The sequence below is a fragment of the Bidens hawaiensis genome, unplaced genomic scaffold (assembly GCF_021521415.1).
Source record: "Bidens hawaiensis isolate Kalapana, Puna unplaced genomic scaffold, B.hawaiensis_p1.1 tig00004020_1, whole genome shotgun sequence".
In the NCBI taxonomy this organism is placed as follows: Eukaryota; Viridiplantae; Streptophyta; class Magnoliopsida; order Asterales; family Asteraceae; genus Bidens; species Bidens hawaiensis.
The window spans coordinates 572,051-596,792 of NW_027491236.1; the positions used below are offsets into that span (position 1 = coordinate 572,051).

Consider the following 24,742-nt stretch of genomic DNA (forward strand, 5'->3'; position numbering starts at 1 on the left):
CCCACGGGGAAACACTCGGTCTTATGAAACCATTGTCGAGGAGTTCTTGCAGTTGGGACATCAACTCCTTCATCTCAGATGGTGCTAGACGGTAAGGCGCCTTTGCTACAGGTTGGGCTCCTGGTATTAAATCTATCTGAAATTCTATCTCTCGCTCCGGTGGCAACCCCGGAAGATCCTCAGGGAATACTTCTGGGTAGTCGCGCACAATAGGAACATCTTTCATCTCTTTCGTTTCGGCCGTAGCGTTGACGACATACGCCAGGTAGGCACAACACCCTCGCCTTAGCAAACCCTCGGCTTTCATCATCAAAATGACATTAAGCCCAGAACTTTCCTTATCACCATAAACCGTCACTGCACTACCATCCAATGACTTTAACCTTATCATCCTACTTTTACATACTATCTGAGCCTCAAACTCAGACAACCAATCCATACCCAAAACCACATCGAACCCTCCCAAGGTCATAACGTACAAGGTAACCGGGAACTCATGTCCCTCCAGTTCTATCCTACAGTCCTTAACCATTTTCATTATTTTAACCGAAGTGTCACTAGCGGTTTCTACTATAAGAGTCTCAGACACTCGGCAACATTTCATTTTAGCTAGTTTACTAAATGTTGTAGCTACAAAACTTCTATTCGCACCAGAATCAAATAATACGGCAGCAGAAATGCCGTTTACTAAGAACGTACCAGTCACAACATCAGGAATCTGTCTAGCTTGCTCTTGGGTCAACATGTAGGCCCTAGTCCTCGGCCTTGCTTGTTCAGCACCTTTCATCCCACTACCTCCAGCCTCACCTTCAGTGCACTCCCTTGCCATATGGCCTGGCTTGCCACATTTGTAACATGCTGGCTTTGCTCCGCACTCATTAGCATAGTGCCCTACCTTTCCGCACTTATAACAGACATTCAACCCCATTCTGCATTCGCCACCATGAGCCTTTCCACATTTGAGACAAACACCAGAACTTTTACCCCACTTGCACTCACCCCCATGCATCTTTCCGCAGGTCTTACACGATCTCTTCTCCCACACTCTCTGCTTCTTATCCTTGGGGTTCCACGACTGAGTACCGGGTCGTTTAGCAGAAGCGACCCATTTCTTCTCTTTCTTCTCATCTCCCACCACTACATCATCCGCAGCCAGGTCTGCATAGACCATTTCTGCGAGTTCAACAGCAGAATCGAAAGTAGCAGGTTTACTTGTCCTGACTAACATGCGGATTCTCTGTGGTAATCCCCTCACATAACACTTGATTCTCTTAGCCTCAGTGCTGACCATATCGGGTACCAACCTAGACATTCGGTTGAATTCTGTAGTGTACTCACGATGTGTCATCGTCCCAGCTTTCAAGTTTAGGAACTTCATCTCCGCCCTTTCAACCTCGGCGTCAGCACAGAACTTCTTCATTACTAACTCCTTCAGATCGTCCCACTTCATCTCTTTGATCTCTTATCTGGTCTTCCTCTGCTCCACACTCTCCCACCAATACATAGCCTCATCTTCAAATGATTGAGTAGCATAACCTACCGCTTGATCGGGACGGCACTCGCTAATGCGGATAACCTTATCCATGGCGGTTATCCACTAAAGAGTAGCGATTGCGTCTCCTAGACCAGTCAGCTTAGGCGGGTCACAACCTCTGAAGGACTTATAGTTGCAACCGCCTCGGCCCCTCTTCCTATCATCATCTTTCACAGACCTTACCTCACTCGAGTCACCTCTTTCCCTCTCGTCATCCTTCCTACCATTACCATCTGCCCCTTCAACAGTTCTTTCACGGCTTCCAGCAGACCTTCCCGGGGTAATATTTTTCACAGCAGTGGCTACAGCTTGAACAATAGCTGCTTGAATTGCGGGATCCAGTTGAACTCCTTCATTGTTTTCCGGGTTTCTTCCCGCTGCGCTTCCTTCAGCTTCGGTGTTGGAAGCTGTCTCAACCGAAGGTTGCTGGACACGACGAGGCCTGCCGCGTCGTCCAGTGCGACCTCCAGCCCCAACAATGTCTCCAGCTCCAGCCATCGTATTCTAGAAGGGAAAACACAAACATCATCACTCAAGGAACTATTTAGTACAAGGATAGCAAGGCTAACAGGTAATAACAGTGGCCAGCTGTGACTAGCTGATCACGTTGCTTTCCGTGTCCTATACACTTCCCTTTATGAGTCTATTTGTGCTGGTTCTACTTAAGCAGTTAGCCAAATCAACAATCAATTATTCCTATCCCTGCCGTTCACATATCTTTCCTTTCTCATTAACATATATCATTTAATCATACACTTTATCTTTACTGATCTTGCTTGAGCGACACATGGCATTCTTGAACTGGCATCTTCTTTCATTTCTTACTTATATCCCATACTCTGTTCGAGTCTAAGCATGTAGGATGCTTAAATCTCTCGAACTTTGCTCTGATACCAACTTGCAAGGCCCCGTTACCGGTAGCCCTACTTTGGGAGTTTGGTGAAAAATGAAGATATTTTGGGATTTTGGGGGTATTTATATCCCTGAAATCCCATTCTCATTTAACCCCTCTCAATTAATCCAAGTCCAAGACCCGCTCCTTACCCGATATTAATTAATTACGTGAAATCACTAAACATAACTTCCTTTACTCATCATTAAAATTTTAGGATGTTACAATCACTCATGTCGACACTTGGCAATAATCACGACACATGTCTCATGACCCGGTCGAACCACACAAAAATAATAAGGCGGGTCTCAAGCGGCTTGAAAAGCGCAAAGTGCGCCATCCAGGCGCCACATTGCACCCATCACCCGAGCCCGTGCGCATCGGGTGCTCCGCACCTTGCTAATGCCACTGAGCGTGTCTAGTCACATAATAATATAATCTTGCGACTCTTTCTCCTTATAATGAGCTCACAAGTTTATCATTTTTCCATTATGGGATAGCTCATATGCTCATTTCAACAATGCTCAAGTTCTCAAGCACTCACTTTTAGAGTATCGATGTCGCATTCATCTCTACTCTTTGAACTCATTAATTGCTGGATTATTAATAACACAAACTAATAAATATTATTAGTCCAAAAAATTTCCAAAATTTACCCTTAAACAATTATTTTAAAGACTTAACTACCTATATGACTACGGGTAAGTAAGGTCGTCTCCTCAGGGAATCAAGAAAAGTGCAACTAGTTTTTATAATTTTTAACTAATTAAATTAACCTAAGTGGACACACGATGTCAAGTGGTGTGAAAGATTAATATGAAAGCAACACGATTACTTACGTATTGTAAACAATAATAATAAAAGGTATTCACTATAGGTTCGGGTAATGTGATATTCAACTCAATCTCAGATTCAACTGACTTGATTGCGCAGTAATTACTAGACCTATTAGTTTGATTGTGATGACAAACTGTAATTTAACCGAAGTCCCAGGGTTCTTCTTCAGCCTCTGGAACAAGTGGTATCACAAATGGGGGGCTTAAATGTGCTTATATAGTGATTAGGGTTAATTTCTTCGTTTTAAGGCGGTTCGCATCGCGCAAACGAGTAATGGGCCTGTCCTTCGCATAGCACGAAGGACAAAATAGTCGAGGTTAGTTTTGGCCTGGTTCGCGTCGCGCGAACCAAAAGCTTCGAGATCCTTCGCGTCACACGAAGGGAAAAGAGACAACCAAACTATTTTCCTTTCTTTATTTCTGCATCGTGAAGCATGCCATCCCAATCCCGCAATTCTAAGCATTCATTCCAAGCTCATAAATCAACCCATTAAGCATCCATAGTGTCAAATGCCCTGAAACACGTAAATATGCTTGAAGTACCAATGTTCATTCATTTATTTAATTAATTCTAACTTTTAACTAACCGTCAAACATGTGCTCACCTTGATGATTTTAGAGCTGATCTTCAGAAGCACCCATTTTATCCATTTACGTGAATATAGTTCACGTTGAAACATTTTTTTCAATATCCGGTTGAAGAGATTTGACCAAGTCACATCACAACCAAACTTATTTATCTAGTTGCTCATTTATTTCTCACTTTCTTGAGGAGATTCAAGCATTGGTGAAGTTCCCATTGTTCACTGTCTTGATTTGACTCCCTACATCATTCCCATTTTCAATCTATATCATCCCCCATTTTTGTACTTTCTCACATACTTTGTAATTTTTGTATGACATAGTGAATATGCCGAGTATACGCCCTTTAGAGTATACTATTGTGCTTGACCCATTTGTTCACCCCAAAAGATGTTGAATTTCCTCCACCCACAACTCCTTTGAATTACCCATCAATATCAGTTGACACATTTGTCAATTGGATCCAGTGTGTGTCACACCCCAATCTAAGGCGGAAATGCCGGGGCGTGAGCATGATTGCTCATAGCTCGAGGTAACTATCATACAATAATGGTGACAATATCTAATAATTTATTTAATAAATTCCAATCACAATATCCATAAATAGGCAAATAATCCATAACAATATCTCATAACAAAAATATAAATAATCCAAATAACTTAAATTAAATTGTTCTTAATAATAAAGTCTGTGGTCTCATCTAGCAATCCAATACTCCAAGTCTTCAGTTTAAACGATAACCTGCATATACGTAGAAAATACAATAGTTTTGTCAACAAATATGTTGAGTGAACAAGTCATTAGTTTTGCAATAATATATAATATGAAAAGTAGCAAAACGTAAGTAAAGCGGTAAACAAACCAAACCAAACCAATGAGCAATTAAGGGTCAAGTGAACCATTGCCAAGCGAATCGGGCGTCGGTTAAAACTAGACGGTCGTATGATCATACTATAATGAGAATATGGTGGATCTCTCCGAATGCGCAAATTAAACAAGTAATCAAATAGCAATTATGTCTAGCAATTTACACACAATACAACGTTTGCTAATGATTAAGATATATATAATACAAATACTTTAAGTATGTATATGCCCCCAAAACGTTTGAAAATATGTGAAAACGGGGGAATGAAAAAACTCACCTTAAAATAAGCGAGTTAATAATAATTACGAAAAAGATTAAAGAGTCTTCCGATTAACGCACCGAACGATGAAAACCAACAGAACCTGAAACTTAACGATATGAAAGTATAAGTAAAAGAAAATATAATGCCGTTGGAATCAATCCAAACGGATAAGTATAACTCGAGTTATGTCGATTTTAATGTTTAAACGAGTGGAGTATGACCAGAATCCGAACTTCGAGTCGGGAGTCGGTTTTTGGTCAGAACCCTTAAAATTTAATTACGAAAAGAAAATTCTTCTGGATCGAACATTGAATCCGACCAGAAGTATGAGAAAACGAGAAGTCAAAGTTGTTGATTGTTTTACCCTTTATCGGGTTTTAAAGCAATTGACAAGTCAACACCCTTCAATATCAGAAATTGATTGAAGGTTATCGACTAGTGAATGTTTATGAACGAAAACTCAGTTTACAACTTACCCGGAAAGTGAACGAATGATGAGATATATCGAGTCAACGGTTCTTGAGCTTGCAAAGTCAACAGAATGTAACGGTTCTTCAACGAAAACACCAAAAACCGAAAGAATACGAGATGGCAGAGGTTAAGAAAGGTTGAGGGATGATGTTTAGGGTTTGTGTAAAGTTTTGTAGCAGATAAATGAGGTTAGTTTATATAGAACAAGCATAAACGAACTAGTTATGGGCTTTTTGGTCCGTTTAAGCAAGTAAGGATGTCTTTGATGATAAATCTCTGAATATATTCAAAAAAATCCGATATAGATAAGTAAGAAACGGTTTGGGAATCATATTTTAGTTATGATATGATTCATGGGTCCTTACTTCTCTCAAATGTGCTTAAAATAATCGATTTTATGCCTTAAACGAGTTTAGGAAACGATTTTCGCGAATGATCTGCACAGCCATCCCACGGCGCCGCGCGGCGGCGGTCCCATGGCCGGCCGCTCAGCGTTCCGGCGTTCAAGGTTGAGCAAGTTTCATAAATGACAGATATGGTCCCTATGGTTTGTTAATTGATCACTTGAAGAATTTGTTTTGTTATATTTAATGAATAAACAATATATAAAACATTGAGGGCTTAAAGTGAATATAATGAAACTTAATAACTTATAAATGTAATTTATTATTAAGGATTAGAATCCGAATAATGTTCGTACAACGATAAAATGAAACCAAAACAAATACGGAAAACCCGAAATGTTACGGTGTGCATGTTCAAGATGTTTACTTTTCATATATATGTAATAAAAAAAATCTTAATAAGTTGATTGATGAAGAAAAAAATGATAATAGATTGGCTGAATGAAAAATAAAAGAAAAACAAATCATAATAAGTTAGTTGAGCTAATAGAAGAAACCTATATTAAAAAAGTAAAAAGAAAAGAACTATAGTGACTTACTTAAAATAGAGAATTAAAGGAAAATGCTTATGCCGTTTTATATTTTACAAGTTACCCATTTTTATAAATATATTGTTTCACCATTCACATGTATAATTGTATGTGCTCGACGATATGAGGACTCTTATGAACCTCCCCATAACGGGAAACAAGTTGAATCGCCCACACGTTGATTGTTTAAAGAGTGAACTATTACACCAAACCCGTTCGCAATCAAGATTCTCTTTATATGGCATAAGCATCCAGTCCCAACGCATAAAACGACCCTAAGAAAATTATGGACTAATAGTGCAAGTCGTTTTGAAGTTGATTCATAATGAATTGCCATTAATCTTCATCATAGTCAAGACAAATAACTATTGTTCAAAATCCACAGTTTTCATCATGTTGAACATCTTGTATACACATAACGTATAAATGAAAGATGGATGAAATTTGAACCATTCGTGAGTGCGAATAACTTGTTTAAACTTCACGAATCATTTATGCCGTAGGTTCTTGGTTTAAACGCATTAAATCAAAACTGCGTATATTCGAGGATGCTAAATGACTACGTGTAAGAAAGCTTAATTTACCGAGCCATTATGTTTCTTTTATTGATGTACAATACGATTCGTTTGATTTAATACGGTTTGCATTTTTGTATAGATTATACGAACCATATAGCTACACACATATGCTTGATGTGATAAAAACAATAGTTTGAAATTTTGCTATAATATAGTATGACATGTATTATATGTCTAGCACGAACGATCACCTTTAACTTTAACTTTAACCTTTTAACTTTAGTTTAGATTCACTACAGTGTATGGTTAGCATTACCTTTTATCTTTCAACTAGTTTTGATATAAAGACATATATGATATTTGATGATGCGGATTATATATTTATAATTTATGTATTTTTAACAGGTTCACATTCTAAAAAAACGTGATGGTTTAAACTCATAAAATCAAAGCCCCGTATAATTGACGAGGCTGAATAATTATCATTTAATAAGTTATCTATTTAAAGGGTCACCGTTTTTCTTCTATTAGTCATGCACTGTACAAGTTGTATGAGTGATACGAGTTGTATGCTTGGTTAGGTTACACAAGTTGTATCACTTCACTGGTATGACTAAGATAACAAGAGGTGTAATAAAGATTTGATTTTACACAATATGACTATCGCGTTAGTTGTTGGAATAATATGCCTAGGTAACGATATTAGACAACACTGTTACCGGGGTGCGATCCATGGGGTACATTGTGAGCAACGAGTAAGATATCATCCTTTAACGGTTGATATAACACGAATGCGCATATTGGTGATGATTATTTGGAATAATTAAATTCATGATTTGATTATTATTATTTATGAACAACATAATAATAATAATAATAATAATAACTAACGAGTTTTATCTGAAGGATATACATTATATCATAGTTATTTAATTGTTTCACCTGTGATTAGCAAGTTTCGATTATTTAATTAAATATTAATTAAATTAATAAAAAAAGTTAAATAAATAAATTTTATTTATTTATTTATATTTAATAAATTAATTAATAGTTTCTTTAGATTATCTTTTAAATAATTATATGATGGTTTGTATTATTTAATTTACTAATTACGATAAAACCTAACCTATTAGAGATGGGCTAGAATCAAAGTGGAAGGGCATTTTTGTAATCAAACAAATTTTTAGGTTAGTCTTAAATTTCATGGATAATAACTTACTTTCATGGATAATAACTTACTTGAACTAATAATCTTAAATCGTTCATATTTTTCCGCTGGTACCTCTGAAATTGGTATCAGAGCCACGCAAATTTCTGAATTAAACTTAGATATAATCTTAAATTTCATGGATAATAACTTACTTGAACTAATAATCTTAAATCGTTCATATTTTTCCGCTGGTACCTCTGAAATTGGTATCAGAGCCACGCAAATTTCTTTCGCGGGGGCTCTAGCCGATGAATTTAATATACATGAATACGGTTTTAATAACTTGATATACTTAGATTTTAATTTTATAAATAATACTTTTATAATGCAAACAGAAGAAATTAGTCAAACTTTTAATTCAGATTATGATTTTGATGAAGATTATATTTCAGATGAAGACTTTAATTTTAGTGGATATGAATTCACTAATTCCGAATACTATTATGATGATACTGATTGGCAATACCCTTCACCGTAATGTAAAATAATAGTTTTAATAAACTAAAAGAAACAGAAAACTCTTTAAAAATAGATAGAGATATGATAGAATTACAAAAAACAATTATATTTTATGGAGATAAAATAATTTTTAAATTAGATACGATTATAGATTTATTAGAAGCAGCGTTCCCAAATAGAAAAAACAAAATAACCCCAAATAGATTTCAGGAACCTTTAGTTCAACTTTTACAAAATATGAAAATTCCTAAAGAATATAAAAGAAATTAGAAATGAGCTCAGACGACTCTGAAAGCGAAGTTTACGTATCTCCTGAAATAGAAAATTTAATAACAAAGATAGGGGATATGGAATTAAATGATAATTTTATAAATATAAAGGCTAATGAGGAAAACTTTAATATTAATGATACTGAACAAACAAGCTCAAGTACAAATCCTAAAATTCCAATAAGAGATGAAACCCGTAGGTCAGCACAAGGATATGCTGCTGTAAAATCAACAATAAAAAATGAAGATAATTATAAACCATACCAGAATATGAAAAATGAACCGATTAATCCCTTTGGAATATATTTAGACGTAGATTGTATAAAAAATACGGAAGAAGCAATAGATAAATGGGAAACAGCTTTAAGAATAGCAGTTTCTGTTAATAGAATGGATATTGAAACACTTCAAGGATTCTTAGAAAGAACTTTAATAAATAGTGCTTTAAGATATTGGCAAAATTTACCTTTAGATATAAAGAGAACAATATTTGAACAAGATGAAATAATAGCAAACATAATAACAAGAGCAGTGGAAGCCTTTAAGTTAGAATTTTGTGGAGAAGGAAATATTATAAAAGGCCCAGCAACTATCGAAAAATACTCAACAGCCTTAATAAGATTACAATTATGTGACATATGTGAAATAGATAGATATATTTGTGTATTTCAAGATTATTATTACCATATATATAATCAAGTACCGGATATGAATAGTTATTTAGCATTATTTTTTGCAAAAATACCAGACCCTTGGGGACAAAGATTAATTAAAACTTATAATCCAGGAACAGCTGATACGTTAGGAAAAAGAATAACTCATGTTAGAGATAAATTAAGTGAATGGTGCGGAGATGCTATATTAGCTAAATTAAGCAAGGGATTAAAAAGAAAAATATCTTTATGTTGTAGTAGTCCAAAAATGCCTTTAATGATTGGATGTGATAGTTCATATTATTATGGAAAGATAAAAAGAAAATATAAGAAAAGAACTCATTTTAGAAAAAGATATTTTAAAAAGCGTAAAACAAAATACTATAAGAGAAAGGGATATAAGAAGACGTTTAAGCCTACTTATAAAAGAAAACGAGGTCCTAAGGAATGTAAATGTTATTTCTGTCATGAAAAAGGTCATTATGCAAATGAATGTCCAAAAAAGTTTAAAAAGAATCTTAAAATATTTGAAATAGACGAGGATATAGGAAAAATGATCGAAGAAGGAGATTTTATACCAATAAATGATTTTCAATAAATAGACTCTGATGAAAGTATATTTATTTTAACTGAAACAGAATATACGTCATCTGAAGATGAATAGATTGGATACAGCCTCTAGTAGTAAAATAAATAATAACATAATCGATTGTCAAAATGAACAGTTAGGAGAATATAAACAAGAAATTTTAATAGATAAGAAAAAGCTTAAGCAAATACAACATGAAAATTTTTCGTTATCAAACTATTCAGGATTTAAATTGAATACTTTACAAAGATTAGGAATAAAACCTAGAGATCATCATTTATATTATGGATTAAACATTCAAGAAAGGGCTCTAGATATTAATATAACATCCAATAAAGTTATGATACCTTTATTATCTAAAAAGGATATTCAAGAAAAAATACAAAAGGTAATACCAGAAATAAGAAATACTTTAGGATGGGTTCACGTTGGAGCCATCCAAATAATAATAAAATCCACATTTAAAGAATGTATAGATACTCCTATAGAATTAGCAATCATGGACAATAGGATCCAAAATAGAGAAGAAGCGTGTCTTGGAATATTAAGAGGAAATTTACAATATGGAAAACTTAAATTTAATATTTATCCAAGAATTTCCTATCATATTCAAGACAAGGATTTTGATAAAACGTTAAGTTTATTACAAGATTTTAAAAGAAAAGATTTCTTTAAACAATAAAACAGGCCATATTCTATTACATATGCTATCTCTTATTCAATATCGAATACTCATCATTCCGATTGTTTTAGTATAAAAGACACAATAGATTTTCCTTTTTTATTTAATGATGTGTGTCAGATACAAACGCCTACCTTACCTAAAATAGAAGAAATAGATTCAAGACCATTAAGTCTTGATTTACAAGATAAACCGTTATTATTATCTAATAATGTTTCTTCTAGATTATCATTTTCTAATAAAAGTGTAATTAGTCACCATTTAATAAGAGATACAAATTCTAATAGATTCTCTGACATAATTAAAGCAAAAGAAGATACTATAAAAAATTACAAAATACAAGGAGAATACTTTAATGGAAATAAATATTCACATGTAAACATTTTAATAGATACAGGTGCAAATGGAAACTATATAAATTTCAAACTTTGTAAGAATTTACAAAAATATCCATTAGACGAACCTCACCAGTATACTAATTTTAATGGTGAACTACATGAGATTAATGAAGCTGTGGAAACTATGATAAAATTTGGAGATGAAAAAATTCCATTAAGATTACTAATAAGTAATGAGGATGAAAACGACACATTAGAAATTATGTTAGGATTGACATTTTTAGAAAATTTTAAACCATATCAGATAACCTCCTACGGGTTAAAAATAACACGATATGATAAACTAATATATATACCAAAATGACAAGCCCTAGAAGTATTTATATTCCAATAGGAATCACTTATAAAGATTATAAAGCCGAGTATTTTGCAGCTTACATAGATAGTGGTTCAGGATTAAGTATTTGTAAATCAGAATGCTTTCCAGAAGAATACCATGAGGATTTAACACCTTGTAATGGTATTAGTTTTTCTAAGGATATAGTCTCTTTAAGAAGAGGAATAAGAAATCCAATAATATTGTTAGGATCATATCTAGTTAAATGTCCTTCATTCTACTTTTATAATTCAGGATCAGACGTATTATTAGGAAGTGATTTTTTAGAAAGATTTAATAAGATAACTTTTGATATAATAGCATATCAAATAATATTAAAAACACCATGCCACCACTTAATAGTTGTTAAAAGAATAAAAAATGCATACGGAAGAAAATTTCCAATTAATTTTACAAAACGCGTCAGCAAGCGTGGTGATATAGGCTACAAACCAAACCCAAAACTTGAAAAAGGAATCCCGATTTTACAATGTTACCCAGAAAAACCATTAGACTATCAAGTAAATCTAAGAAATTTAGATATCCATATTGAAAATATAAAGCATAAGCTTAAACAATGTTATACAGATAATCCATTACAATTTTGGAATAAAAATCATATAACAGCAAAATTAGAAATGAAAGATAAAGATAAGGAAATAAGAATAAAGCCCATGAGATATAATCCAGAAGACCAAAAAGAATTTAGCACCCAATTAACAGAACTTTTAGATTTGAGATTAATTAGAGCTAGCCACAGCCCACATAGTTCTCCTGCATTCCTGGTAAGAAAACATGCAGAAATAATAAGGGGAAAACCTAGAATGGTAATAAACTATAAAAAATTAAATGATAATACTGTTTTTGATGGATATTTCTTACCTCATAAAGAAAGTTTAATAAACTGGACTAGAAATAAAAAGATATTTTCTAAGTTTGATTGTAAAAGTGGATTTTGGCAAATAAAAATGCATCCTGATAGTATTAGTTATACTGCATTCTCCACCCCTCAAGATCAGTATGAATGGCTTGTGATGCCTTTTGGATTAAAAAATGCACCACCGATTTTTCAAAGAAAAATAGATACTATATTCAAAATTACGATTTTATTTTTGTTTATATTGATGACATTTTAATATTATCTGATAATATCAATAATCATTTAAAACATCTTGATATATTTATAGATTTATGTATAAAACATGGTTTAGCCCTATCTGAACGAAAAACTAGCTTACTAAAAGATAATATTGATTTTTTAGGTATGAAAATAGATGGTAAAGGAATAGAACTCCAGAGCCATATTCTTGAAAAAATTATATCATTTCCTAATAAATTAATAGATAAAAAGCAAGTACAAAGTTTTCTTGGTATATTGAATTATGCTTCAGATTTTATTAAAAATCTCGCAGATATAAGAAAGCCTTTTCAAAACCTATTAAAGAAAGATAAGATATTTAGTTTTGATAAAAGCTTAGAAGACCAAGTGAAAAATATAAAAGAATATTGTAGGAACTTACCAAAATTACAATTACCTAAAGAAAACGATTATTTGATATTAGAAACAGATGCTTCAGAATATTATTGGAGTGGGATACTTAAAAAAATAGACTATGACTCCGAAAATAAAAAAGTTGGTGAAAGCATTTGTAGATACTGTTCAGGCACTTTTAGTGACACTGAAACAAGATATCATATTAACGAAAAAGAGCTTTTAGCAGTTATAAAAAGTTGTCAAAAGCTTTATTATTTTCTATTACCAGTTAGATTTTTACTAAGAACTGATAATACACAAGTAAAAGCTTTTATAAAAAACAATTTGCCCTCTAAACCTGAGTATAAAAGGTTAATTAGATGGCAAACTTTAATATCCGAATATAATTTTGATATAGAAATAATTAAATCTGATAAAAATGTATTAGCAGATTTTTTAACCAGAGATGGAAGATCATGAGATAGCCCAAAAAATGGATAAGCATATTGAAGACATGGATAGGCAGGTGGTGTCTATAAAAGAAATAATGAAAGATATGAAAGAGATGCTAAGTTATTTTAGCACTCTCCCTGAACATGTCTCAGACCTAAAAGATTTGATCACAAGAAATTGTCTTCTTATAGACTCAAAAATAGTCTTTTATGAATATGATAGCATGATATTGAAATCTTTGGTAAAGCACCAAATAAAAGAAAGAGTGGATTTATCTCCTATATATAAGGAGGTGAAAATAGAAAAAAGAGATATCCCGTCATCTTCAAAGGGAGTTCAAACAATATATCTTACTTCTGATCAAGATGAACCTAAAGAAAAACATTTTAATTTTAAACCACATTCTGGGCAGACTTCAAATTTTGATAATACTTTCCAAAGGATACCAACTCAACAAGATCTTGTTGAGCAACAGTGGTTTAAAATGAGATATTTATATAACCTTAAAAATACAGATATAAGATATGTTGATTGTACTGGGGTTTACCCCAGAATTAATTACTTACAAGGTAATTCCTCTGAAGAAATAAGATACTGGTATGATTTTGGATCAATAAATTCAATATATCTTACATCACCAAATTTCCCAGAAATTTCCTTTTTACCAAAATGGGTTAGGGACGGAGTAAGGGACAGTTATCTATATAACTCTACTATTACTCCAAGTGATGTTATGGTGTTAAAACTATTTTCTGCAGGGCCTGATTTTTATAAAAACAATAATTACCCTGCATATCATCTGATTATAATAGAAAAAGTTCATGCATCTCTTTCTTACAATATAGAGACAGAAAGATTAAAAACTTTTCAAAGTTTTAATGAAAATGATATTCATAACAGAAGAGCACTTGGTATGAAGATAGTTCTTTGTACTTTAGAAAATATTTTTAAAAGAGAATTTAGAACTTATGGAGGAAGTAAGATGCATTCCTCTGTTATGATAGCTCCAGCAAGGAGAACTCCTCCAGCAGCTAAAAAATATATAGAGGATAAAATCAGATTTTTGGATACTGGTGTTATAGCATCAAGTCCTCAAGCTCAATATAAACTGTGCTTAACCAGAAAACATCAACACAATGTTTGTCCGGCTTGTTCTAAGAAAAAGGACAATATGATTAATGATTCTCCTAAAGAGAGTCAAATATCATCTGAAGATTAAGATTTTAATTAATCTTATAAAAATAAGATTTCATAAATTAATGATTTAATAAATAATGGATAAACTCTCATACAAAAGTTGGAATGCATGGATCATATAAATCCAAATGTTAGAGTTCCCATAGGGAACATGGATGCAAGAGAAAAGAAAAGCCAAAGTTCAAGTTTCCATGAGGAATCTCAACACCAAATTCAATGATCTGACAATGGAGAATTTCAAGAAAAAGAATATCACATGGAAACAAGATGACAAAGTGGTGAAGTCTATCTAAAGGAATAAGGGGCCTATATAAGAAGAAAAAGAAGGAAGAAGAAGATCATCGGGCCTAGAACAAAATTTCAAAAAAGAGTGTTTAAGCTTTCATGTATTAAAAATAAGAGTGTTTGTATTTACTTATGTACTTTCTTTCACATCTTCATTGTAAAATACCCATCATGAAATAAAAACTTTCACTTTCCTTATAATACCTTTGAGTGTTCTTCCTATTTAGAAGTATTTCTCTTTTAAAAAGAGGAAATCTCCAACTACGAACTGTTCCTTTTTACCATACACCGGAAGTAGGAAACGAAACCTGGTTGAGCTGAATATCACTGAAGGAGCCAGAGAGGAGTTACCTAAGGCTACTTATGTTTGGTCTGGAATAACCTAGTAAAAAGACTCCTGGTGTAACCCGGCGATATCTTGGTCAAAACGGGAAAAAGGTACGGAAGCATGTTGGACCCTTGTTCTTTTTAATTTTAAAATACTTTTAAATATTTGAATCTCTTGGGTCTTATAAGGAAAATTCTCATAATTAAATTGAAACAGAGATATAAACACTTGCCTTAATAATTTTAAAATTACACTTAAAAATAATCCCTATGTGTTTAATTTTGCATACTTATTAAATATTTGTTATAATATGTGGTTTATAAAATTCATAAGTTTCTTAAACTTAGATATAATCTTAAATTTCATGGATAATAACTTACTTGAACTAATAATCTTAAATCGTTCATATTTTTCCGCTGGTACCTCTGAAATTGGTATCAGAGCCACGCAAATTTCTTTCGCGGGGGCTCTAGCCTATGAATTTAATATACATGAATACGATTTTAATAACTTGATATACTTAGATTTTAATTTTATAAATAATACTTTTATAATGCTATTATGATAAAACCTAACATATTATATTGATCTTCATCTGCCACAACCCACATAGTTCTCCTGAATCAGTATCATGAAGGTAAATTTTTAGGTTAGTAATTATGAAGGTAAATGTTTAACTTAAATAAAATATTTAAAAGAATATTCTATTTAAATGGTTAATATTTATGAAGATAAATATTTAATTTAAATAATGGAATATTCTATTATATATTGAAATATGCCATTTGATTTAAACCATTTAAATGGTTAATATTTATGAAGATAAATATTTAATTTAAATAATGGAATATTCTATTATATATTGGAATATGCCATTTGATTTAAACCCTAATTTAAAGGGTATAAATAGGAGATTGATTTTGTGATAAAAGTTGGTCACAAAAGAAAACCATCTCTCTATTTTCGTCTCCATTTTTACGCGTCACCGCTGCTGCTGATTAGTGTACGCCACGCCATCGATTGCTGGCCGTCGACGCCGCCGCTGTCGTACTCTGGTTTGATAGATCGGCTAGTTTTATGCTTTGAGGTTAAATAATAGGAATCAAAGATTTCGGTGTGAAGGTTTTCGTGTTCCGGATCTAGCGCCCGAACTTGTTGAATTGAGGTGTCTCACGACTTAGAGTCCACCATGATTGGTTAAGGTATTTTATTAAACACCTTATGGTTGTGATTCGTTTATATTTGATTTGCATATGGACTTCTGGTGGGTGATCCAAAGTTCAGGTTTGGAAAAGTTTGTACATGTGTTTAGTTTTCAATGTCTTTAAACGTTTTGTTAAAACCCGTGTACGGAACCCAACATTAGTATACATATGGTTGATTTCATTTGAGAACCATTTTGAGTTTTAAGAACTATAATGAACTCAATATAACAATTCGTTTTTTTTTTAATTCTTTTTACATTTAAGTTATATGTACGGAAAAAAAATGTTACATTGTATCGACTTTTTACCCAGGTGTAATGAACGTTTACATTATAATAATCATTACACATATTTAAAAAATTCCGTCTATACTACCTTGTTTTTTTAATTAGATTTAATCTCAATTACAAATTTCTTATCCATTTAATTGATTATGCTATTCTTATTGATTCTTAATTTTTTTACTAACTCATCAAATTCTCAAACTTATATACATTCATGGTGTTGTCTTTTTAACATTACTTATAATTTTTTTACTTTAATATTAATTCAAAAACTGATACTTTTAGGCTCACCTTGTTAACTTTTAACCTTTAGATGTATACACTATTGATGACATGACATTTGATGGCACACACACACATATCCATAACCTCATATAGTGTGTACAAATGCTTTAAGCACTACCGTACAAGTGATTTGAATTTTTAATCATTAAAATATTAAAATTACAATATAACCCTCTTAAGTTTAACCAAAAGCACTCCCAATTCATTTCCTATTATATATTTATATATATCATATAATTACATTAAAATTTGTTGTATTTTAACTCTTTTGTTTAATTAAATAATATTTTTTTATACATTTATCATTATTTTTTTCCATTCACAACCACTTTAAAACAACATTAAAAAATTATACGGAGTGTAACCCCAAATTTAACTTTGTCATAAAACATTTGTTTTCTCTTCTCCTCACAATTAGTTATAACCATACCATATAATTTATAAATCCACTTCACATATTTTTAAAGAACAGATTGAGAATACTCTATAATATTACATTTGTTTTTTCTTTTTACTCTTTTCCAACCACCTGCTGACACAAGATAAAATGTTATAAATATCTAAATGTACCATACAACATACACAATTAATCACACACACAAACTTAAAAGCCATCAAAACCAATTTTTAATGCAAATTTTATTTGAAACCGAGTAGTCAAATATTCAAAATTTCAACACCTACGAGTATTATCGGTTGATACTCTATACCCATTCTTATAATTATATTTAAATCACTACTTTTTCTCTGTCGTATCTTTTCAATTATATAACATTTTATTTTTCTACGCATTTACTCACACTTTCACTCATAATAAGTTTTACACGTTCACATAATCCAAATAGCGTGAATTTAATTTCAGCTTAAAATAATATTTTCCTTAATTTAATTTGTTTACATTTCCGTATATTCCGGTTAAACCACGACCACTCTCACCACCTTCCTGACATCATCTTCAGGTTCCCAGTAACGTGCTCCTTCACTTCTCTTTTGAAGAACATCATGTCCATGTCATGATCCCATTCCAATTGCTTGCTTCTTCACACAATCTCTTAACTCCATTAATCTCCGATCAACCACCGCCGGAGCCTAATGGAGCCTAAACCCGAATCTCATCTATCTGATTCCCAAAACCCTAACCCTAATTTCACTCCAACTGCAACAGATCCATCTGAATCCAACGGCAATCATATAGACGAAAATGTGGAAGTTGAGTACATGGATTCTGATATGCTAGCAATCGTACCGGTTCCTGAAGAAGACAATAACCAGCTGACAGCCGTCGAGTCTTCCTTTCGCCGCAAGCATCCGCCGCGATCAGGTGAATTAGTTAGGGTTTCAGGTCTCCAGATCGAAGACGAGAGGTATTTTAGAGAATTAGTGAGGAAAACTAGGATATTATATGATTCGTTATGGGTTAATTATATGATGGAGGACCGGAACCTGTCGAACGGGCGTGTCGTTCGCGCCCGTGGCGATATGAAGGCGGCTTCGGTTATGCGAGAGAGTGGGCTTTGGTTGAATCAGGATAAACGGATTGTGGGACCGATCCCGGGGATTAATGTGGGTGATGTGTTCTTTTTTAGGATGGAGTTGTGTGTGTTGGGTGTTCATGGTCAGGTGCAGGCTGGGATTGATTATTTAAGTTCGAAGATGAGTGCGAACGGTGAGCCGATTGCGACTAGTGTCATTGTTTCGGGTGGGTATGAGGACGATGAGGATAGCGGTGATGTGATTGTGTACACGGGTCAAGGTGGGCAGGATAAGCATTCGAAACAGGTGTTTCATCAGCGGTTGGAGACGGGGAATCTTGGTTTGGAGAGGAGTATGCATCATGAGGTTGAGGTGCGGGTTGTTCGTGGGGTGAAGTATAAAGGCGGTAATGGTACGGGTGATAAAGTTTATGTTTATGATGGGATTTATAAGATTGAGGAGTATTGGTTTGAAGTCGGGAAGTCGGGTTTTGGTGTGTATAAGTTTAAGCTTGTTAGAATGGAAGGTCAACCTGAAATGGGCAGTGCGGTTCTTAAGTTTGCTGAGAGTATTAGGGCGAACCCATTGGAAGCGCGGCCCGTTGGATATGTTAGTTTAGATATTTCAAGAAAGAAGGAAAATGTACCGGTTTTCTTGTTTAATGACATTGATGATAACCACGAACCACTGGATTATGACTATCAGGTAACGACTATTTTCCCAACTTGTGTGTATCATAATGCGAGAAACAGTGGTGGGTGTGATTGTGTAGATGGATGTACACTTGATTGTGCATGTGCTAGGAAGAATGGTGGTGAGTTTGTTTATGATTCAAACGGGCGACTTCTTAGAGGAAAACCGGTCATATTTGAATGTGGCCCGTTTTGTTCTTGCCCTCCTAATTGTTTCAATCGGGTCAGTCAAAAGGGTGTGAGGCATAATTTTGAAATCTTTAGGTCGGTTGAAACGGGCTGGGGAGTTAGGTCACTAGACTTGATACAAGCGGGCTCGTTTATTTGTGAATATACTGGAGTTGTGCTTACTAAAGATCAAGCACACGTTTTTACCATGAATGGGGAAGACAGTTTAGTCTATCCATATCGGTTTGGTGAAAGATGGGCTGAATGGGGCGATTTTTCTCAAGTTTCTTCTGATTATTCACGCCCGTCTTATCCATCAATCCCACCATTAGATTTTGCTGTGGATGTTTCTAAAATGAGGAATGTTGCTTGTTACATGAGCCATAGCCCGTGCCCTAATGTTTTTGTGCAGTTAGTGATGTATGATCATAACAATATCGCATATCCTCATCTTATGTTGTTTGCTATGGAAAACATTCCTCCATTGAGGGAGCTCAGTCTTGATTATGATGCAGCTGGTGAATGGTCTGAAAAGCTGGCTATTTGTAACTAACGGTCTCACGTTGTTTGTTTGCTACACATACTAAGGTAATATGCTTATTTTTGCTATCTATTTTACAGATAGATGCTAATCTTTGTTCAAATATTGTGTTTTGCAGATGGGCATCAAGACAGATATGTTGGCAACCATTTTGCGCAGCTAAGTTTCCAACTGCATATGCTATTATTATTTCCACTAAATGAAGGTTTATGAAGTAAGCTGTCTTCTGCATAATTGCTTCTTGAAATGCATAATGCACTAGGATAGGTTCAGATTCAAGAAGCAATTTTTTGTTGGTACCAGAAATTTAAATCATGTATGCACTATTTACAAATTATATAAATATAAGGGTTTTTGAAATGCATAATGCTGCTGCATAAGGGTTCTTTAAGTTTACTTACAACGTGTGGATGCCATGACCTTTTGTCTGTTTGATGTAGTCTTTTATAAGGAGAAAATCATGATAATGACCATTTTTACCAATTCTTTGATAAATAGTCAGTTGTCTCGTCTCCTCGGAACAAATTCCTCTAAAATGCTTCTCCATAGACGAAATTAAAAAGGAACATTTTCCAAGATTTTGAAAATTTGTACGGATCAGGGAGGAAAGATAAAAAAAACCTTCTAGGAAGATTGTTTTATGAGAAGAAAAGTTAAGTTATAAATATCGCCTGCTCACTCAATATTTTCAAAAAATTGGCCGTGTCCAACAACATTATTCCCTATTTGGTCTGCGCTCTCTACTTTTTTAAAAATTTGGCCTGCTCACTTGTATTAAAGATCTTCTCTCTAGGCGTCGCCCCAGTCCAAATGTTTTGGGTTATTTTGGGAATCTTTAAGATATTTGGGCTATTTTCTTGTCTCTCTCTTAAAAAGGATTATTTTGAGAATTTTCCCATGAAAAGATGGTTGTTTGGTTGGTCAATTGATGGAATCATCGATCACAAATGGAATCATATTCCATCAAAATCATTCCTTCTTATCTTTTATTTTCCATTCCATTCCTTATTCATCCGACTCTCAAGATCAAGACAACAATGCTTAACACCCACTATCGCTACCACCACCTAACATCCACTATCGCTACCACCACCTGAGCACCGCACCAACGTTACTGTAACATTTGCCAATTTCTGAACTTGAAAACCCGAACGTTTAAAACTTTGGGTTTTCCATTTTTCAATTATTTTGTTAAGATATATTCATTTGTGGTTTTAACCTAGTTACAAACTCTATTTCATGTGTTTTGCCGTTTAAAATCACATTTAATCAAGTCTAGGGGTCAGTTTGTTAAATTTTCAAACTTGCTGAGGAACCCTACCCGTCGCACTACACGACGGGCATATGGGTCTCTTGGTCGCGATGCGTTACCGTGGTCAGGATCAACCCAGGTCTTATTTTGATCAAGCTACGTGATGAAGCTCCCAGCTCGCCTGTTGTTTACGAGATGAACGTGTCTGCACGTGAAAATTATGTTCCGAAGTCAATTTGATTCACCTAATCATCTCCAAACTTGTTATTGATTCGATCCTATGATTCCAGAATGTTTCTTGACCGATTTCTATTGTATAACACCAGGGCCGGCCCTTGGGGGTTGGTAGGGTGGTCGACGGCCACAAGCCCGACACCCCACTAGGCTCGAATTTTTTTTTTTGAAAAAAATTATATGTATTTTTATTAAAAACAATATGTATACTTAATGTTTAAACACAATTACATAACCACTAGTTTTGGTTTAGTGGCAAATGGGTATTATTTACAATCAAGAGATTGTGGGTTCTAACCTCACTTGAGACAAACCAGCGCGAATTCGGTCGGTTTCGGTTACGTGCGTTATTGCATCAAAACTAAGACAAAAATAAAACAAAAAAGTTATAAAAATTGGGGTGGGGACCAATGACGTGGCGTCGGTCGGTAAAATTCGGTCATTGGTAAAACCAAATCGTTATCGATCCCAGGCGTTGAGGCAGTTGAGTCTATGCGAACTCAGTCGGTTTCGTCATGTTTGTTACGACACCGGAACTAAAAAAAAATCAGTATTCAGTTGATTTTCGATACGGTATTGGAATTAAAACAAAACGCGGTGAGTCTACGCAATTTCGGTCGGTTTTTGTCGCGTTCGACACGATACCGTAACTAAAACAAAATAATGAAAAAAAAAAACAAAAACAAAATTCATATTCGGTAGGTTTTCATTACGTTCATTACGGGCCGCGACTTAAAAACAAAAGAAATAAAAGAAAAAAACAAAAAAACAACCAATAGGGTGCCGCAAAGTGGCCTAATAGAGGCTTTGCGGCACCAAACTTGTAAATTATTATATATAATAATAATAATTACTTCCATAAACAACTCTTCTTTACCTATGTTGAAGGTCTTATCATCACCAATTCATCATCAATTTTTGTTTCACCTTGGCGTCGTCTGACATGGCTATCTCTGGCACGTGGCGCCGTGATAACACAGTCTTAGAGCATTCTCATCCAACCCCTCATATTATGTGAGGGGGGTTTTTATAATTTAGAGAGTGATTCAAGGTGTTGTGAGTGAAGAGTGTTTATATTTTAGAAAAAATAGTGATTTTTCTGTATATTTGAAAAGTTACTATTTATCCCCTATAATTTTTTAATATATTTTGAAAGTGGTTGTGAGTGAAGGAAAGAGAAAAGATAATGATAAAAAGTATAAAAAGTATTATTTAATTGAAATAGAGAGAAAATAAAGTAAGTTTTAATGTAATTTTTGGTTTGGAGATAGGAGATGAGATGAGAATGCTCTTAGGATATTGTGCATCAAGATTTACACAAAAGCAGATGAGGTTCCTCCATAAATTTATGAGCCTCCAAGAAAAAAACCCACAAAGGAAGGATTAGCAAGTAGCTAGAGGAACTAAGTTTTAGAGAAGTTGTCTAAATCAAGTTACTTAAAAAGAAATGAGAACATGTATTAAAATATAAAACCCATGCTTGGTTAGAAGGTCCGGTCAAGACAACCATGCGCCTCCAGACCATACTTGGACTGTTACATGACCACGGGGATGAAACGATGGGCAACGGGAGAGTGTTGGGTTTCAGTGGTGATCAGTCAAAATTTTATTTATTAAATCCGGTTCAATAAATGTGATAAATAATAATTAATCGTATTAATTAATAAATGCGTAGCGGAATATAAATGAATAATCAGCACCGAAACTGACCCGACAGGATCCGGTTACAAAACCATACGAGCACGGATTATATTAAACAATATATTATTTAACTACCGATGAGATAAATAATACCTCGGTTAATGAATAACCGGTTGAGACACCGAGGTTCAACGAACGATGCTAGGTGACGAACCGAACACGGAATGGATTGGTGGCGGTGGCGCGTAGGCGGCAACATTGGCGCGTACACAGCAGCGGCAGTATAACAGAGGCGGCGACAAGTATACGGCAGCAACGTTAACTCTCGGCAGTGGCTTCCGGTGTGTAATGCGGACAGCGGCTATTGAGAGGCGGTGCATCGGGATGGCGCAAGCAGCAGCGGCGACCGGTGCTAATCTAGCGACAACCTCCGAAGTCTAGCAACGGTAGCCGGTTGCTTTTGCATGAGGCTGCCTGTTGTTGTTTGTGCCGTGAAAACGAGAATGGAGCGTGGGTTTTGGTGGCTGCCTCCTACTATCTTGGAGTGTCCACCAAGATTAATTAGGTTAGATCTTTTTCATGTTTATTATCATATTATAAGAATAAATCTTATGGTTTATAATAATAACATTAATCAGGCTCTAAAGTCCAACTCGGTCCAACTCTCATTTAAAGCTCAAACCAGTTTATTTAATCAATAAATAAACTATATTATTTATAACAGTTAAAAATAATAATTTCGTCATAATTCTGTTTGCTATTTACCGATTAAACGATTTAAGCGGATTTTAGTTCGTTGCCCAAGGTGTAACTCTCACGGGTCGTAACTTGGTCGGCCGCGTTAAATTAACTAACCGGTCCACTATTTTCAACAGTCTCCCACTTGGACGGCCTTCAATTAATATTCTTAACGCAGACAGCCAGCGGTGCTCTAGCTACACATGACTGCCCCCAACAAGTTATGACACTTTGAAGTCATTAACCAAAATATCTTAGAGTACACTATTGCAAGATAATGAACGTATGGTAATCGTTGTCATTTATCCTTTCCATATAAGACGTTAATTGAACAATGAGACATGGATCATATTTAATCTCATATGGCGTTCAATCATTATTGTTCTCGATCTAGAATCAAAGTGGTCCAATCAAACACATAGTAAGTTTGGGTGAGGCCTCACACTTCACCAATTTGAATCAACGAGGGCGCCAAGATGTCTAACTGTTACATATCATGTAAGAGTACAGAATCTCATATTGATTACATACAACTCCCACTGAACTTCAGATTATTCTCAACCAATGCCTTTATAGCTGGCAGTTACGCGACAACGATTGACACTGATCAAAGAATAGCCTTTAGTAAATGAAAGTTCTAATATGTATCTCAGGTCTAAGGATACTAAATGAGTATACCAATATCAAAACATCTTATGACTAAAATCCATGAAGATGATTTGATGCGAGTTACATCCAACGTCATTCCTAATGAGGTCTATGAGTTTGGAAGTCAACTCCTTGAGTCCAAAGTCAGAATAGTCTTAATTCGGAGTTGTTCCCATGAGTCTGACCGACTACGGATAATTTAGAATACAATATTCATGGATTAAGCGTATTAAAATTGAACACAGTTATATTATTCAACATTTGCATTTAACCATTAAATCAAAAGAGAACTTAAAAGTATAACTGTTTAAATGTTCACACATCCAAATACTAAATCAAAACAAACTACTAGCTAATCTAAGACCGATAG

General features: G+C 34.2%; 1 pseudogene; it reads left to right on the plus strand.

Moving 5' to 3' along the window:
- Positions 1-18,077: 18,077 nt before the first annotated feature.
- Positions 18,078-19,886, plus strand: LOC143625013 (histone-lysine N-methyltransferase family member SUVH9 pseudogene; annotated as a pseudogene).
- The last annotated feature ends 4,856 nt before the right edge of the window (positions 19,887-24,742 follow it).